The sequence below is a fragment of the Cheilinus undulatus genome, linkage group 7, assembly GCF_018320785.1.
Source record: "Cheilinus undulatus linkage group 7, ASM1832078v1, whole genome shotgun sequence".
In the NCBI taxonomy this organism is placed as follows: Eukaryota; Metazoa; Chordata; class Actinopteri; order Labriformes; family Labridae; genus Cheilinus; species Cheilinus undulatus.
The window spans coordinates 12272794-12292939 of record NC_054871.1 but is presented as its reverse complement, the minus strand read 5'-3'; the positions used below and the strand labels follow the sequence as shown (position 1 = coordinate 12292939).

Here is a 20146-nt window from a genome sequence, read left to right as displayed (position 1 = left end):
AAAGTCAATACCTTGCATTGTTTTGTGCAGTTCTTTTCTTGTTTTCACTGTATGGAGTTTGTGCATCTTTGAACACCTGCCGTACCAAGCATCTTTTTCACACATGCCCGCTTCCTCGCCAACAAGATGGACGACATAAGGCTGCGGATATCTAACCCCAGCTTGGACCACTGCGTCTTGATAATAACAGAGACCTGGCAGCATGAAAACATTCCAGACCTAGCCATGGAGCTAGTAGGCCACACCATATACAGAACGGACCAGACATTCGACTCTGGTAAGGCTAGAGGGGGTTGTTGACTCCCCTCCCTCCCATTAAAGACATCTACCAGAGTCGTCTCCACAAGCAGGCCTCAAGGATCCTGATGGACCCCTTGCACCCTGGACACTCTCTCTTCAGCATCACCCACACACACCTGCCATACTGAGCATCTTTCTCGTAGGTGCCCTGTCTCAGCAATTTACACTGGTGTACAAGTTGCCCAGTATATAAGGCACAGCCAACATTTGGTATTAAAATATTGACATTAAAAGTGCTACCTATACACTAGGTTTTATATTTCATTCGAAAAATAATGTAATAACAGGATTATTTGGGATCTGTCGACTTGATTGCCTAAGGAAATACAAAGACAGATATAAATCAAAAACAGGTTATGTAGAAACACTGCATCATTAAATGCAGAGATGGAAAGTAATTTAATATATTTACTCAAATTACTTTAATTAATAAGCTTTTATTTGTATACTACCTTTTTGAGCACTTTCTTAAATCGGTTATCTTACTTCTAGTGAGGAAGAAGCTACGTAACAACATTTTAAACATTATCAATTACTATGCAGATAAAATTTAAAACTAAAAGCCAAAAATATGAGGTCTAAGCTCAGTAAATGTGGAAGATGTCGAAACAATTTTATTATATAGCTGTGGCTTCACCTAGACTCTTGGTTCACCTAGACTCTTGGTTCACCTAGACTCTTGGTTCACCTAGACTCTTGGTTCTCAGCTGGTGAGCTGGGACTCAAAAATTGTTCATAAAGCCATTCTCAGCGCAGATATAGGCCTGGACAAAAAGTGCTTTTATTTTGAAGGATGTTTCTATCTCTTTGTTCCTATACATCTTTATAATATTTAGTTACTGGGGATGTAACAGCTGTTGTATTCCTCCCGAATTGTCACAAGTTTAGGGTCCATAGACTGTAGAATTGGACAAAGCCTTTGTGGCTTCAGCCGTTTGATTACAAGAGGTGCCTTCAAACAGCTTTTGAAGCCAATCCGTGGTGACTTCCATATTGAAATTGCTGTCTCAACCGAACTTTGGATCAACCTAACGGCAGACAAGAGCCCGCCCAATGAGCTTGACTTGATGTCAGCTGAGCTAGCACTTAAGCTGGCCTTCTGGAGGTAGCGTCTGCCAGTCAAGCTGTCAATCAAATGAGATGCGCCAATCAGTGCACAGTGAGGTTTTTCCTAAATATAATCCAAACAGTTGTGGTACAAAAAAATTAACCCCCACACAGTGAGAGGACAAGATGACATTAGTTAATGAGACACTTTTTTTTTTTTTTTTTTTTTTTAACCAGGCTGTAAACTAGTTGATTTCTTGAGTAAAAAATGGCTTTTTAATATGTGTTCAAATGGGAATTCCAGTGTTCCTGCAGCCATCCTCAAGTGGACACCCGCCATATTGCAATTTTTTGCACTTCCACACTGGCTTCATTTTTCAGGACCGGAGGTTGCCGCTTGTGAGGGTCATGGTTCGGTGCATGTGGTCACACGAGGACTCAGTCTGAACCATTTAAAAAAAAAGCAAACAAAAGCAAGTAAATGTGATGATTTCCCTGCTAATACAGGAGGCTGTAATGTTCATAAGTGCTAGCTTAAATAACATAGGAAGAAGAGGAGAAGCTGGCAAAACAAAATACACAAAGAACAGAAGTTAGCTACCGCTAAAAAAGAAGCAGACAAGCGGTACCCGTCTGCTTCTTCTCCCTCTCCTCATCCCCACGCTGTTTTATAAGAAAATGAGAGGGTCAAACATATTACTGTTGCACAGTGGAAGTAGACAACAGCGACTACACGCATGTTCATAAGCTCTCTGCTCAGATTACATTGGAACGTCCCATCCTGTGTTTATATTTGCTAGTCTGGGGTCCATCACTGACAAACATGAGTCAGGATTTTGCATGTGTAAGCATTGCAACATGTTTTTTTAATCAACAACAGTGCCACAGCACTGACCTTTGTGGACCATTACAACCCCATGAGTTATGATCAGAAAATCAGAAATTTGAGTCACAATTTGTTAAGGAGATGGTGGTGAGTCCTGATGCTAGACCACTTGAGAATCACTGACGTAGACAACCTTTTCGGAGTACAATAGTCTCATACTCTTTTCACCTCTGAATAAATGTTAAGAAATACAAACATAGAAAACAGATTTAAGTAGAAAAATGTCTTTGAAAAAATATTCAAAAATACATGATGCAGGGACTCAGAAAGCTCATTCCTTCCCCCTTTAAGGGCAGCCTTGGTGTAAAGGGGTGAATGAGATCTGCATTGCACAAGCCCTTTGAGTAGTCTGAATACTAGAAAAGCAGCACTATCATACAGGAAGCTGTAGAAGCTCAAGTCCATTTAGCATTTGCCATCTGAAAATGAAATGTAACTCTACTAAATAAATCACAGCTGGGGATTCAGGCTCCACCAGGCTGTGCTGCTGTTATGATCCTATTCAAAGAAAGTTTTAGCATTAGAGATGATGACCACCTGTGCTGCCTTGCCCTGTGAAATTTACATCATTTGAGCTGCAGGAGCAGGAACTCTGCAGCAGCTTGGCTCCAGAGTGAAGGTTAGTTTTCCAGTGATGACTTTGGATTCATTAAACCATCTCTGACTTCTCTTCTTTGACTAATTGTTCAGAAATGAGATGAATGTGCAGGGTGAGGACAGAAGTCATGGTGTAGTGAGCAGGGGGCTGTCCGTGGTGCTGATCAGACTCTGACAGAAACACAGCAATGCTCGGCTGACTTTATCCAGGTGCGGCGCTCACAAAGCACATTCTAACACCTTCTGCAGGCTTTATGTGATGTAATTGATCGTGTCATGTTTTCCCTTTCGGGTTGAAACCCATCCAACCCTCCATCAGATGAGCCCTGTGCCTGCCTGCCTGCCTGATAGACAGTCACACCGCACACAGAGTTAATTCAAAAGCCTGCTCCTGAACCAGATGAAAGATTGTATTTGTGCCAGTGACTTGAACCGATTCCCTTGACACTCTGACACTTGATGCACCCAAGCTTCATAGTGTCAGAAATTTTAGTAGGAAAGGAGAAATTCACGTATTTTTCAGCAAACCAGAAAGCATGAGAAAGTGTCTGGAAACTTTCTGAGAGGTTCAAACCCACACATGAGCGCCCAGAAAAACGTGCACGCCTCCTTTCTTCACTCACTGTGCTACATACTCATCCACATACACTCACACTTGAATACAGACGGAATAATAAAAATACCTCTGCAGTCATGCTGGGATGAGAGCTTGCAAGTGGAAAATAATGACATCTATTGGGAGTCAAGCATCCCTCAGCGCTGCACACACTGAAATACACACAAGGATGCAGATGTGTACACAGGAGTTGGTAAATACACTAATTCTCCTGCGCACAATATGCATACTAGATAGAAGTACTTGCACCAGGCTAAATTCAGTGTGTTTGGTTGGTATTTAACCGTTCCTGCTGTGGAAATTTTCAGCATGTCTGTGTTTCACCTGTTGAAGCTGATATGCTGCCACGGCAGGGGAATTTCTGGCTCTGGCTGCTTGTGTTGGGCCAGTTTTCTGAGTCATGCACAAAGCCACAAGATAAATATATCCGCTAACTTGTGTGCGCTGAAAAAGATCCAATAGGTGTCTGATTTCTTCTTTTTATTTTTTACATTCAAACAACCAACCAGAACTCTGTTATTAGAATGACATTTGTTATGAGGTTGGGCACTAATGCTATTATAATTTCCTGGAGTATTTCAAAATAGCCATGGTATCTCTCTAATTACCACTATGAAAAAAATAGCTGTGTAATGTGCATGTTTAAAATAATTGCCTTAAGAATCTGCTTCCAGCAGCAGCATTGCTGCCTCTGTTTAAAGGTAGGGATGCACAATATTTCCAAACTCATTTTAGCAGATACTGGTCTATGAAGACATTTTTTATAACACCAAGTGTCTTGTGCAAAGAGAGACTCACAGTGCTCACAGTGGGCCCCCTAAGGTGTCTGGCACCCTCAGTAATCACTTATAATTGATGGTACCGTTTTACATTTTTCCAATATTTAAGTCAAATATATAATTTATCATACATCACACTGAGTAATTGTAATAATACCTGCCCCTCACCTGGTAGCCGTGAAAGCACACAGCTCTAAAAACTCTTCTGGTCCTTGATTGATATTATATTTTGACCAAAGCATGGCTCAAACTATTTATTTGGACTACACAAGACTGTGTTACGAGGTGGAAAAAAGAAAAATGTTACTTTTTAGATAGGCAGTATATGCAGTAACTATGATGGCCAAATTAGTCGTAGTTTTATGGTTTGCAATTCTTGTAAATAACAACATTAGAAAAAATTTAGCTAAATTCAGTAAAGGTCAGGACCTTTTAGTTGAATGGGATTAAGGTTTTCAAAGTGAAAAAAACAAAAACAGTCTAAAGGATTGCCTCAGGAGTTGTAGTTGTTATTTTAAATTTTGTTTTATTACATCATCAAGACTCCTCTGCTACTGCAGCCTCAAAAAACACCAAACGATATAATCCCGACTGCAGCGTAAAGATAAGGATTCACTGTACACTCGGGGATAATCTCCTGATACTGTTGTGGAGCAGAGGGGTGTGCAACACAGGTAGCATGTGGTAGTCATTTTAAAGTCCCATTACCTGGCAAGTAGACAGCCTTAGAGCGGTGGGATTTTCCAAATTATTGCACCTGAGAAAGGCAGGGGTTACCAACAACGGTGCAACAAGAGATATGTGTTCCCTCAGCAAGTCACTATGAGGTTAAGAAGCAGAGACAGATCAGAGCAGTGAGCTGGACAGGTTATTTCTGTGCAGGGTTTCATCCCAGCTGGTCAGCCAGAGGAGAAATTAGCTGCTGCAGGGAAGAGCTGGAGGGAAAATCCATCTCAGTCGCACAGGTTTGGACACCGCTGTTTTATACTTCTATTTCTGCAGTTGAATTTTGCATGGTTGTTCAAGGAAACAGAGGTGTTTTTTTTTTTAAACAAAAAATGCAATTTCAGCTGTCTCTTGTAATCCTGCAAAAAAGTCCACAAATGTGATGTTTTGTTTGGTGATTGCCAATTTTGGTTTCAGTGTGCCTTTTCTCCATAATAATGATGGGAATGCAGAGGTTAGAGCCGTTGCCTCAAGAGCCCTGGAACCTGGTTTAAATCCTGGTCTGACAGGGACTTTCAGTGTGGTCTTTACATGTTCTCTCAGTGCATTCATGGGCTCTCTCCAGATATGAGACTCCTCCTGCAGTCCAAAAACATGTTCATTAGGTTAATTGGTGATTCTGAATTCCCGTAGGTGTGAGTGTGCCTCGCTGTTTGTCTTTATATGTCATTCCTGTGATTCACTGATGATTGGTCCAGGGCACATCCTGCTTCTGCTGCCTCATGGCAGATGGGATTGGCTTCAGCCCAATCTCAAAATCAGGGCAGATAATATGGATGGATTTCTAAAGGAGACATGTTTATTGGCATAGTATAAGATCATCCAAAAACTATATAAAAGAAGTGAACATAGCCTCTGGCTCTTTCTCAAACCATCCCCACAAACTCTCCCTGAACACTTTGACCCTGTTTGCATGCTCATGTGGCAGGTCAACCGCAGTGAGAGTCATCCAGAACTTTGAGGGTGGCGTAAGAGCCTGTTCTTAGACGCTCCAAACACAAATCTGCACTGATGCGGACCTACTGATGCCTTTTAATGTTAATCATGAGAGACTCTTACCCCCAGTTTCTACATACTCTTCCTGCATTTGAAAATGTAATGTGTTAATTTGACATCTAAGTGTCTTATGTTTATGTAACTTGCAAAAATCGCATCAATAGCTTACTAACCCTTAAGTCACAGTGAACATATTTTGCAGAATTTGAAGAAAATCCCTCAAAGTGTTCTAGAGAAATCAGGTTCAAAAGTAAGGGATGATGAGGCCCAGAGACCTTGACCTTTGTCCTCTTTGCCAGATACAGATTACGAGGAGGTTATGAGACCAATATCCAATTGACCCTTCACTAAGCCCAGCCCCCTTGGTTACTGTTGCTACGACTGTCAAGTTTTTACATCTGCGGTGCTGAATACCTAGTTTTCCACTGTGTAAATAGGGGGTAAGCTTCTGTGGAAGCTTGCTAGGCCTCCGGTGCATTGTTACAATTGCTAACCTAGGATTGCATAGTGGCTGTTTTAAGGAGGGGCTTAGCCAAGGGTCAGTTAGAATGCACAATATTATTGAGACAATATCAGCATCAGCAGACATGAGAATGTCTGCTGATGTTTTTAACCTATGTTTACATCTGCTTTTAATTTTAGTGATATGTATAAATTAGTTTTTGGAATTTTAGGAAGGACCAACAGAGCTACCTCAGCTGATGTCTTCTCTTTGTTCATCTTCATTCCTTAAACTTTAAAGTGTGTTTTAAAAACTTAAGTTTTAGGTCTAAAATGCATAAAATGATATAATATTGGTATTACTTAAAATTAGTCTATAAATATTGGCGTATACAATCCAATATCATGCATCCCTAATAACCAATATTTGAGACCATTTACAGTAGAAATGAGCCATTACAAAGGAAAAAAAGTGAAATTGCATTGAGGATTATGGATCATACTGGTGGTGGGTCATAGCTGCTGATGCTTTAATGTGTTCATCACATTAATAATAGTAATGGTAAAGATGGAGCTCCTTCAGACAAATTCAGATTTAAACTGTGGAGAGTGAAAACAGAGCCAGAGATCAGTAACATAAAGACTGATGCCGATTATCAGCCTAATGGCAAATGTTGGCCGTGAACATCAGCCCGGTCAATAATCTGTCAACCCCTAACCCCCAACATTTGTCGATTCCATCTGTCATTTCATGAAGTTTAATATTCAATAACATTGATATAAGCTACAGTATCAATCAATTACCTAACTGCCCTGCTGTTCAAAAATGTTATTTTTTTCTGTGGTCAAAATACCAAACTTGAGCTGTAACACAAGTACTTGTAGAAAAATGTAACCACGTGCCCTTTGGACTATTCACAGTTATGCTGGATACAATCTTTGCAGATGACTAAAGTACACGCTGTGTTTCTACTCCTTTATTGAAATCGCAGCGCTAAACAGAGTTGCAAAATTTGTGCACGAGCATTGTTAAGTGGACTTTTAAGTAATGATTCTGGTATTTAGTGGTATTTCCTGCATTCTAGATTAAGAACGAATCTGTAATCAACCCAATAGAAAGGATCTAATGCACAAACAAGTAAGCTGTATTGCAGTTAAGTTTTGCATGAGAATAATGGACTAAAAATAATGGTTTGAAAATCAATAATAATAGAAAGAAACTACATGATGTGACTTATAGTGAGCACTGAAACTTCATACAAAGCCATAGGACAAAGCAGAAAATGAACCAAATTTTCAATCATGTTTGAGTTGTTCTTTTACGTTGACCTCTATGATTGCTGCAGAGCATCATTTTACACCTGTAGCCTTTCAAATCAAAGAAGTAGAAATCCAGGAGGCTTTGAATGCTTGTAATCAGCTTCCAGAACATGTTTCAAACACTTCTGTTGTTGAAATAAAATTTCACTGATGTGGCTACAAAAAAACGAGAGAATATGAACATCGATAGAGGAGTTCTGCTGTGGCTAACTTTTTATTTGCCTTTTGACTCGTTTATCACCCTCCCCCTGCTCAGCTGTAAAGGAAATACTGTTTTAAAGTGACTTGTTGATAAAGTTGTTTGTATTGGAAACAGGGTTGGAGGAGCACTGTAAGATTTTTCACAGCCATAAAAAGGGCATAAAATATATGCACGCATAGTTGAATACTAAAATCAGAGCTACAAGCAACCAACAGAGTAAATTAACTGAAGAAATGAAGCATAAATTGAACAAACCAAACAAAAAACTCCATCACTTTATCACTCCATCTTTAAATCAATGTGTACTACACTTAAACACTCCTAATCAGTCTAATAATCAGCTTTTACTGTTCCATTAAGGGTTTTCAAACCTTGTTAGTGTCCCATTGTGGAGTCTTTGGGTGTGTTTTGGAGTACACACTGTGCTCTGACTCAGCAGACAGGAGCTGAACTGAATGTTAATATGACTAAATGCTAAATGCCAGCTCAGTAATGAGAAACTGTCTGAAGCTGTCAGAGGGAGCCCAGACCAAATGCTCCAGTTTGATTAAGACACCTATCGTGTGTGTCCTGCAAACAGAAAGCAGACCGCACTTTAAAAAGGTTAGCATTTCAGAGAGCTAGGAACATTAGTTCATTTACCCAGAGACATGTCTTTATCCTGCAGTGTTTCCATGTGTTAAACAAGTCTGAAACTTAGCCTACAGTACGTACTTCTCTGAATGTTAAACAGCATCCCTCTGCAGATAACCTACCCAAAAATACAGTAGCTTATCATGACTCAAAATAGCTTTGTTATGTCTGAATACAAGCTTTTTTGTGGGGTCTTTCATGTTTTTATTTATAAAGGACAGGGCATGTAAGATAGAGTCAGAAACCTGAGAGGGAGAGAAAGGGGAATAACAAGGTGGAATGGTGCCACAGGCCAGATTTGAACCGAGGTTTCACAATAACGACAACAACAGCTGCTGTCCATGGGCTACAACATTACCACTAAGCAAAGTACACAGACAAAAGTGTGTGGTCACCTGACCAAGGAAAGATGCATAACTCAGTGCATTAACTCTCTCATCAAAAGAAGTTCATCCAGGACAAGTCACATTATAATAATGCTGATCATGGTCAAAAGTCAAAGGCCCAGCAGAATTTTTATCTCCCAGCAGTGGCAATGTCAATCCCAGCTCAGTCTATCAATAATATGGTCCATTTAAAAAAGACTGCCTTTTCACTTACCACTGCTTCACAATGCTGATCACACTGATTTGCTGCTTGAAAAGCTTAACCTCTATCACCAAAGCATCCTCCTTTCTAGTCTGAAGCTTTTGTTGCACACTCATATTCTCTTTTCTAATGCTATGGAGTAGGTTGCCTGCCAAACATAATTCCATTGTTTTGACATGCATTGTCAACCATGTGTTGCATCCATCTATATGAGGGTTTACGGCCCAGACCCCCTGGAAAGCCAAAGCATGCTTGGCTAAGGAAGTGCCTTTTGGGCAGAGCCTTTACCACCAAGCAAAACTGTGTACTCATTATACAATACAGTGTCTATGAAAAGTATTCATCCCCTTGGATATTTAAGCCTTTTATTGGTTTTATAAATCAGCCATGGTTAATATAATTTCGTCTTTTTGTCAGGAAAAATTACAAAAAAAAAAACCCTATGATGTCAAATAAAAACAGATTTCTATAAAGTAATGTAAATTAAGTGACTTCATAAATATTCACCCCCTTTACAGTGACTGATCTAGCTCAACAGAGGTCCAGCCAATCAGTGCTAGTAGTCTCACAATTAGTGAAATGGAGATCACCTGAGAGCAGTAAATGTGTCTCAAGTGAGACAAAAGGACACTCCAAGCAACTCAGAGATAAGGTTACTGAAAAGTTTAAGTCAGCCTGGCACATGTGTAAATCTGCTTAGATCAGGCCGTCCTCACAAACTGAGTGACCGTGCAAGAAGGAGACTAGTGAGAGAGGCCACCAAGTCCTCTATGACTACTCTGAAAGAGTTACAAGCTTCTGCAGCTGAGATGGGAGAGACTCTGCAACAACTGTTGCCTGGGCAAACAGGAAGCCACTGTTGAACAAAAGTCAAGATTAAATCTGACTAGCCTCTACTAAAAGGCATGTGGAAGACTTCATGGTTAAGTGGTAGAAAGTTCTTCAGTCTGATGAGCCCAAAATGGTGCTTTTTGGCCAAACACTGTACATCACCTCACACACACCATTCCCACTGTAAAGCATGGTGGTGGCAGCATCATGCTGTGGGGATGTTTCCTGACAGCTGGTCCTGGAAAGCTTAAAAGGGTAGAGGATAAAATGAATGTGTCAAAATATTGGAAAATGACTTGAAGGGGTGAATATTTATGCAGTTACTTATTTTACATAATATATTTTTATTCAACTGACATTACTCTGGAGAAATCTGTTTTAACTTTGACGTTAAAGAGCTTTAAAAAATGTTTTTTGTCATAAGAGCTAAATTATATTGCCCATGACTGATTTATAAAATCAATAAAAAGGGTAAAACATCCAAGGGGGTGAATACTTTTTATAGACACTATACTAGTAAGTGGTAATATCCATGAAAAGATTATTAGTAACTGAAAACAGGATCAAACCTCCCTCCAAAAAAGGTCAACAGCAGCATAAACAGTGCAAATGTAAAGTTTCAAAATCTTGACCCAGATAACTAATTGGTGACGTTGTAATGACTAGGTCCATTTCTTAAGTGCAGTCTTTGGTCATGGCTTTGTTTTGCACCCTCTGTTGTTTTTGCACATTAAGAGGTTTTGATTGATTATTGATTAGGCAGCAGATCCTTTTTTTATTTCTTACTTCCAAACGTTGTCAGACTGTTGTAGTAAAGGGCTTTATAAATAAATGATACTGAATTTGAACTTTTAATGATCTCGAGTTACACTATACTTATATTTTATTCTCTCTGATCGTATGGTGTAGTTTATTTTTAATTGTGTTTTATTCTGTTTGATATTATTTGTGTATTGTCTTGCTTCAAACCAGCAGTTTAAGCACATGGATGAACATTTCAAACCATACCTTATGTTTAATCCTACATATGGGTTTCTTTTACAATTATTTTAGTCAGACTGTGATATAAGTATCTCTGGTTTATCAATGGTGAATTCTGATTTAGCTAACCCAGCAGCAAACCGCCACCCTGGTCGGCACCCGCCTCTTTTATCAAAGCCGGGGGAGCCACTTTGATTCAGCAGACAACACAGAGACAGTAATGATGTTCTCAGTGGAGTACCCCCTCTGGAGTGATTGCAGGCCATGTTTGTTGGTGTTGTTTAGATGCATCAATCTCACCGCTGAATGGAGTGGATTCCTGCTGCCACCGTTCAGAATTTAAATTATCTTCAAGTCAATTAGTCTCAAAGTTGAGAGGGAAAACGGATGTAGGAAGTGGCTTTTTTTCCACTCTGACCTAAATCTGTTATTTCAAAGAATAGTCATGTAGTGTGACCAAAAAGCAGAAAGTCAGCCGAGCGGGCAGAGATAATACTCCCCCCTACTGTTTGGCACAGAATTGGAGTTTACTTTTCATTTCAGACTGGGTTTATTTTTGGGGGCTTTCATTATTTTTATAGAAAGTATGAACACACACTCTAACATACAAACACACCCCCTCACTCACTGACGAGTGTAGAGAAACCTCATTAAGATCAAAGACTCGTTTCTTTTAATTACTCTGTCGCTTCAGCCTCATCCTGCCCTCACACACACACATACACACACACACACACCCACACCCACACACACACACACACACACACACAAAGCATAGAACTAATTAGACTGGGGTTATTTTTAAACCACTTTCTGGTTGTTTTCTGAATAGTTTCAGGATCAAGGATACCTTATAGCATTATATAACTGTTATATCAGATTATTTATTAGCATTGTTTGTACTGTGACCTCAAGGTGGATAACAACAATGATAAAATCCAGTTTATAAAATGACTTTTAAAGCTAATTTTCTTTATCTAAATGCCACCAAAAAAAAGTATTAAATGCTGAGATGTGCCGTCATGACTGCATGTGCAGTCACTATCACCCTCTGTCCATGTGACCTGACATGGTTGAAAATTTGCTCCCATTCATTCGGTGTTGCAAGAGGCTGCATCATTGCTCAAAGAAGGCTGAGATATACAGCAAAGTGAACTAAACTGACAGCACCACTTTTAAGCAGCTTTTCTCCCCCATTAAGTCAAAGTCTTGCACTTAAAGAAACAGGTTACACTCTAGAGCTGTAAAAGATTTCTGAAAAGATGAATCACACCATTTTTAACTGTGTTTTAATATTCAAGTAGTTTGCATCTAAAACGGTTTTGTGATATTTTTTATGCTTCTGCTGTCTTAAAGACCCTGTAAAGTGAAATCCAAAATTTGGGTCTTAACACACTAGATATGGTGGAATATGGTTGCTGTAAACATGTGCAAACACTGAGATCTACATGTGACTGGATTTTGGACGTAGACCGTTACAAAGTTTTTCAACTCTTTCTTTGCTGGGCTTAATTTGGGTGGGGCAAATATGTGGACTGGTGATGTCACCAGCCCAAAGTGGGGAATAGAGTGGTGCAGTCGTGGCATAATTCTGTAGGCCAACCCGGAAGTAAGCGTCGAGCCTATGGGATTTTTCAGTGGGTTTTTGGATTATTGCTGAAAATAAGCTCTGTGTCCAATGAAAGTTTATGAAGCTTACAAGTTTTGTTCATAAAGATAATCTTCACAAATTGATAATAAAAGCATCATATCTGGTTTGTTAATCTAACTGACGCAAGTAAAAAGCTAACATCATAATATACTGAACTACAACACGGTCAACTGAATTTAACGTCATCACCCGCGGATACAAGAGAGAGCCAGGCTCAGTTGCCGCTCTTCGGATGATGACGTATAGTCTTACCAACAAACGCTGTAGCCCTTGATAGCTACCTTTTAGCAACTTCCTTTATTAAGATGTGAAAAGATACACAATTCAAAGATGGGACATGTTTCAGATGTATTTTATGTCGTAAGATAAAACGTTAAACTCTCTTGAGCTTGTGTCCACCACAGACCTTATTTCAGGCATTTAACTGAAAACTCATTCAAAAATCCCATAGACTTTCAGAAGAGGGAACCGGAAGTTTAAAAATGCTAACTCACTTCTGTGTTTTAGGATTCATTCCTGCACCACTCTATGACCCTGCCCCCTAACACTACAGTATAAAAATGTAGTCTGTCTGTTGTCACTAGCTTTATTGAAAGTTAACAGTCAGTTAAATGCTGTTTTTTTGTTCTTTGTGAGGTAAATTTGCCAAATCTATCAGCCACAGTGGCCTAGGGCTCATTTAAAGCATCATAACAGAGATTTGAGCCAGAAAACTGACTTCATCCCTGTTCTGGCACAGAGTCAGGCAGCTGCTTTCTGATCATAAGGTCAACCCGAGGTCAAAGGACAGGCTAATAGTGTGAGTGCTACATCCATTCAGAATGTAGCATTTTGTTTTTAATTTGAGAGAACTGTATTTCTCCTGAGTGGGCATGACTTCAGATCCTTCAACAGACATGCCCACATTCAAGAGCAGATTTTACTGCCTCATCTTAAATGATTTTGAAGCTTAATTTGTTAAACTTAGAGATGTTTTATTTGACTGAAATCTGACCTAGGGGTTCATAACATAGTGACCTGTCATATAACAAACCTAAATACAGATTTATTTTCACTTTACAGGGTCTTTAAACTAAGGGTAAGTTACTTCCAGTTTGGTTCCACACGTATTTTTTAGGTAGACTGAAGGTTTTAACATGAACTTAACCACAGAAAGAGAACCTTGTTTCAGTGCTTAAACAAGTGCTCCTTTCCTGCTATATGATTTTCAGTGTTCAGCAAAGTCCACAACAAGCAGTGTGGCTATTTTAGTGCACAGCCTATGGTTTGTGCTGCCCACCTCTTCTAGTCACTTGTTTTAATCTGAGGAGTCTTTTCACTTAAATCTGCACTGCTCTGTATCAAAGAATGTTTTAGTAATAAAGCCATCACTTACATTACTCAATATGGTAAAATTGCAGCCCCTTTAGATCATGTGCAGTGTGTGATGGTCGCAGCTCATGACATTTATTTATTGGTGACACAGACAGACAGGACACAGCAAACTTTTTACGTGAAAATGAAGTTGTCAAAAGTGCGTCATGCACGGTGGATTCTACAGTGATGTAGTTTTTCTAATTCAGATCTCATTTTCCATGAGTCTACCTGGAGCTTGGTCTAATACCTTTGAACATCATTTTCATCCCAAAGGTCCCATTTCAATTAAAATGTTTACTGCTCAAGTAAACAAAACAGACCTTACATATAATTCAGCAACAGGAGGTATATGAGAGGTGAGCTCATGAGGAGCTTCGACTCAGTAATGAGAACGAAAGCCAACGGAAAGTTGGCAAGATTTAAAATTGATATTACTGATGAAGTTGGCATGCAGTAATGTGGCAATATTGTTTTTAAACTCATGGTATCACTGTATAATGACAGATTAGTTCAAAACTGTAGACTTATAATCTGTGTTAAATGTGTGATCCTAAAAACAAGGTTTCTGACTCAAAAGGTTGAGGTACAGTAAATTCCATCACAAGTTATCTCGTTTTCAGTGTTAAAAGGATTTTTTTAATACATAGATGCAATTCTAAAATAATAACATGAACCATTTTAAAGGTGTGTAATATTCCTAGTAGAATTTAGCAGAACAAACTTAGTAAAATGATTTATGATACAATTATAAATATATGATATATATTTATAATTAGGTCTATTTAGGATGTTCTTAGGCATCTATTTCCCATTTCAGCTAAACAACAAGTTAAATAGTGTTTAACTGACTAGTCTAAAAAGAAGAAAATCCTTAGTAAACGATCAAATTCCTCACAGAGTCACAGCAGATTTGATGTTAGCCTGATATACTCTCTACAACAAGGCTAACATTACAAGCTAGCACCACCAGTCTTCGTTCCTCTTTGCAGATTAACTAACCGTGGGTATGCCTAAGCTACAATTTCAATTAACACAATAAGCCTTTGATTCACGCATAGGAAGGGCTCCTACCATGACTGCTGCCATCTTGGATTTTTGCACTTTGCATGTTTCTATGGAAACACAGAAGGAACCAAATAACATACACATATTTTCCTGCACTGGTTGCTGCAGTTATCATCAGAGAAGTAAGCATCACATTATAAATTTGACTATTAGATGTTGATATTCCCAGTTTCACACACTTCCACATCTTCTACAGGAGAATACACCTTTTAACACTCAGGTAGCTCATAGTAAGGCAAACTTGAGCAGCGTTTCCACCAGGTGGTCAGTTTGATTGAGTATGATTTAGTATGGTTCAGCATGGTAAACCCTAAAACAGTTTTCAAGGCTACGCCACCATCTGGAACATTTTCTTGCTCTTCACGATGCCGCCCAATTCCCTCTGCATCTCTTCGTTACTGACAATCTCCAGGAATATGTGCATCTCCAAGGTCATCCATGGGTTGGATATTGTTGGCATCACTGATTAAGAACATCGTCCTCATAATATTCTTCTTTCCAAATCTACAGGATATCTAAACATGGCGAGTTCCTTGATTGTGTTAATTACCGCTGTTGTGTGGGAGGTGAGGATTCTTTTGACCAATCAGCAAACTGCAGAACCTACACCATATGTACTGAAAAAAAACTAATTTAATGGTTTACAGAAGCTGCATTTGTCCTTGAAAAGCAATATAAAATGGGTACTAAAACAGGACACATGCTAGTGGAAAAATCTACATATTAGCTTGCAACTGTGTTTTGGGGATTACATTTCTGCATCCACAAGGAGAGAGAACATCTCTGTGTAGTGCAGTCAAACTTTTTGGGTCTTTGCAACCTCAAAAGTGAGACGTGCATGCTGATGTAGGTGCGTCTGTGTGGAATAGTGACATTTGTGTGACTTTCCTGTATTCTTATACTTATTCTACTGCGGTGGTGCCTCGCATGCATGTAACTTCAAGGCACTTTTGCATACATGTGGGTGTTTGTGCATGTGTGTAAATCCAACCTTTTTCATGTGAAATACAATTCCAGCGTGCCATGGGGAGGGGTAGTCATGTTAGATCAGGTCTTTCACACACGAGTAGAGAGACTCATGTCAAGTCGAAGCTCATCCCGGATGACTTACACCTGACAACCGTGTGGGTTTTAAACCTATTTTTTTCATTTGAACATTAAAGCCTCAGTAACCTAAGATGTATGAATGCGATTATTCTGAATCAGAAACAGTCCCTGAACACCAAAACAACAATGTGTATGTTCTTTGTACTTAGCAACAAAGAGCTATGTCTCGCTCTCATTCAAAAACATGGTGGCACGGTTTCATTTATGTGTGTTGCATGTTGATGGCACACCTGCCACTTCAAAGCTCTGGCCAGATGTGAGAGCTCAGGGGACCGGCTACGCAGGGACCCACAGTGGGAGGTCTCCTCACAGTTCAGTCCCATTATTCACACATAATAATTATACATGCAGAGACATAATGGCTGCAGCTCATTACAATGCTGTAAACGATGCAGCAGCCCCATGTCTTCAACTGTGGTAACACTTTGATGGTCCAAAAAAGCAAAAGACACTCTGCCTTTCTCTTCAAATAAAGCTTTGTTTTTTAAAATGCTTGTGATCACATGTACAAATAAAATTAGTTAAATGTGTCCTGGTGTCAACTCGCTCCCTCTCCACATGTCATGTTTTTGCCCACAATTTTTAGTTTTAGACACAATTTTTTAAACCATAACAGAAAACTTCAACTCAAAATTGAGCAAATCCTCTGACTGGGATTTTCGCTATGGCTCCTGATAAGAACTTGCCAAAAGCAAAACTCACAGTGTGAACTTAATGTGTGTGCTAGTAACTCCACTGGCCTGGAGGGGGGTGGAAGGGGGGCATTACCCATGTGGCAGGAGTCAGCACCACCTTAATATTTACTGTAGATTAGAATTAATTACACCCTGTATAAAATCCCTGTTACTTTACTCAGAAAAATAGAGGGCAAACTATATAATGTGATGCAACCTTACAGAGTTGAGAATATTCTTAAAGTGGCTTTTCTTTTTATTCTTTTATTTGTGATTAAATATATTTTACTATTTGAAAGTGCTGGGCCGTTAATTTAATTTTTAACTGCAAGCTTTGCTTTCTATGATCATGAAAACAATGGACGTCAAGATTAATCACCCATAATTACTTTAGATTCACAATTAGTGCATCTTTTTTTAATCACAATCGATTGCATGCATGATTTCCCCTTTCAATGCACTTAACCCTCTGAGCCCTAAGCTATTTTTTTAACCATGTTGTCTTTCCTGATCTTAGTGTCTTTAAAAGCGTGTAAAACATCAACCCTGCGGGGACATAATCAGGCTATAAACATCCCTTTTCATGGCTTTAAGAATATGTGTGCAGCAGTAATGTCACTTAGAATTAAAAGAAGTTATGAGACTTTAAAGAAAAAAATGGAGATCAAACTCATGCATGATACACAGTAAACAATAATAACTGACTTTTTTCACAAACCTTTCTCCCATCTCGGTAATAAAAAAGTGACAAAATAATAACCCTGTGACAAAAAGTCTTCACATAGTCACAAAAAAGTCCATGTGCTTCTTTGTATTGGCTCTATTTCTGCCATAATTCAAAGCCGTTCCTGTCTGCAGAGACACAGAGGGCCACATCACAGACTCTCTTTCTCTCTATTAGGAGCTATTCCAGTTGTCTTCTGCATGATCTAAGAGTTAGACTTGCAGTTTGGCAAACTATGACGTGAGGAAGGATTAGATTATAATCAGAGAAGTGCTAAACTAAGCAAAAGTAAAGTTTATCAGCCGTCTGTGGGTGACGTCAACAGCTCTGTGCCAAGCCAACTGAAGCCATAATCGCGCGGCACAATGAATCGATATGTAAATTTATTGCCAACAGTTTTAATTATCGATTTTTATTGATTTCATTGATTCGTTGTTGCAGCCCTAGTGTATTTTTTACAATCTTCTGGTGAACTGAGGTACATTAGCATGGAAGATAAAATAAGGTTCCTGCCTCTCTCTCCTCTGGTCTGTGCACAACGGCAATGTTATGCACAGGTAGGAGGTCAGTGCAATTTTATTTCACTGTTTCACTGGCTGCACTGCCCCCCTTTTCACCAAGTGGCTGAGAGGAGAGACCAACTTTCCATCCATTCTATGAACTAAATCATGTTACAAATAATACAAAGGGTGCAGGTGACTGGTCAGAGGAGTAATGTCAGGGAGCTTATTGAGCAGGGATTTCTTGCGTGTCGTAGGTCAGAGGGAACTTTGTTGTTCAATGTATCATTGGATGTTGGTCTGCTTACTGCCTGCCTCCCTCTTTTACCAGACTACATAACAACACATTGAAACAAAAAGAACTTGGATGAAGAGGATGATGTTTTTAAGCATCTACAAGTGTTTTTATTGATCAGATTTGTACTCATCAGGAGCGAATCTTTGTAAAATCAGCCATGGTTTGATCAAATTTAACAGCATGTAGTTTTGTTAGTATTTGCACAAAAACCTGTCTGGTTGCAAAGTCTTTCAGACCTAAAACAAACAAACAAAAAAAAACAATAAATTGCAGATTTTTTCACATGGAGGCGGCTGCCCCCTAAGGCAGCATAGCAAACAGATTTAATCATTTGAAATTCACACAAATACGCTGTTTTTGTAAATTCAGTAAGTAATTATGTTTGACAATTGTGATTTCAGTATCAATCAAAATAATTGTGATTATAATTTTTGCCATAATTGAGCAGCGCTATTCATCATCAGATGCATTAAATTGGTTTGGGTGTCTGTATGGTTCAGTTTGGGTGAATAATTATGTTGGGATTTGGTTGAGGGAGAACAAATCTTCCTTTTTCACAGCATAGTCTTTTCTTCATTCATTATTCAGCAGCAGACCTTTCAAAGAAAAATGCTCGTGATGCTTCAGGGATGTCTGGGAAAGACCTGTATTTGAGGTATATCAAAACTGGTAAATATCAGACTAAAATATGTGGTTTTATTTGTTTGATTTGTTTGTTTGATTGTTGTTTGCTTTCTTTGTTCAGGAGTAATTTTTCAAACCCCAAAAAACAAGATGCAGAAACACAGTATGAAAGTAACCTGCTTACATTATTTTTTTAAGGTGCAGAGGGCATGTTTGGTAAAATTTTGTTTGATTTCTGAAATTGGGTGTTAACCTCAAGGCCACAATGGTGGACAAAACAAAGATTAAACATCGCTGCTGTGCTGAGCCATACCTTTGATAAATAATCATGACATTACCTTTAAGAAATCTAGGATACAAGACAATGTGCATAGAAATGAAGGGACAGAAGTCAAGTCTTCCCACAATGAGCATTTTAAACAGCACTTGGAGCTGGGCTACTGTCACTAGTTCATATAACTAAGAAAACTTTAGAAAGTAGAAATGACAGGTGCAGTTCATTATGAGTGCTTGTATTGTTTGAAGAGAATGGAGCTCTGTTAAAACAACATTCAAAGAAAAGGCTGGGAAATATATGAGAGACAGACCTTTAAGTTTTGAGCATAACTTTCTTTGTTTGCCTGTTGTGTAATATAGGCATAAGGCCCAGGGGCATAAGAAAGCTGTTTGAAAGACAACAGCCTTTTTCAATTAACTTTATGCAGGAATTTCCAGAACAAATGAATTTTCAGCAGCTCTGATGAGTGCCATGGAATTGCGTCTTCTCCTTGGCAGGGGCAGCTGAAATTCATGGGTTTTCATTAGGAGTGTAAATTAATGGTTTCATCATAATAGGATACAATGTTGTACGGTACAATAGGGCTGCAGTTATCGATTAGTTTTGTATTAGAGTACTTTATCGATTCTTCTGTCAATTGATCGAGTAGTAATAAGAAGTTTTGCATTTTTTAATCAATCACTTTTGCTTTTTTCAAGAGAAATAGTACCAGAAAAATGAGAAGAAGATGGGTTCCTTAAATGCTCTACTTCTGTGTGAAAAAAATGCCCTCAACAGCATCTATCAAGAAAATATATTTTACAAAGTGCAATACAGTTCTGATGGATATTTACAATTATTTAAGTTAAAAGAAAAGAAAGTTAAATAAGTACATTAGATTATGCTTTATTTGGCATCCTCTCCAGGGAAATTTTGGGTGCTAACACT

General features: G+C 38.9%; 1 long non-coding RNA gene across 3 annotated transcripts in view; it reads right to left on the bottom strand.

Moving 5' to 3' along the window:
- LOC121512359 overlaps nucleotides 1-20146 on the bottom strand; it is a 98918-nt gene that overhangs the window by 48670 nt on the left and 30102 nt on the right. Inside the window, exon 4 of one of the 3 annotated variants that reach the window (XR_005992103.1) lies at nucleotides 18479-18554. The exons of the other annotated variants lie outside the window; for them this stretch is intronic. This is a non-coding gene — a long non-coding RNA (uncharacterized LOC121512359). Of the gene's footprint in view, nucleotides 1-18478; nucleotides 18555-20146 lie in introns of those variants that run through there. 3 annotated transcript variants of the gene reach the window in all.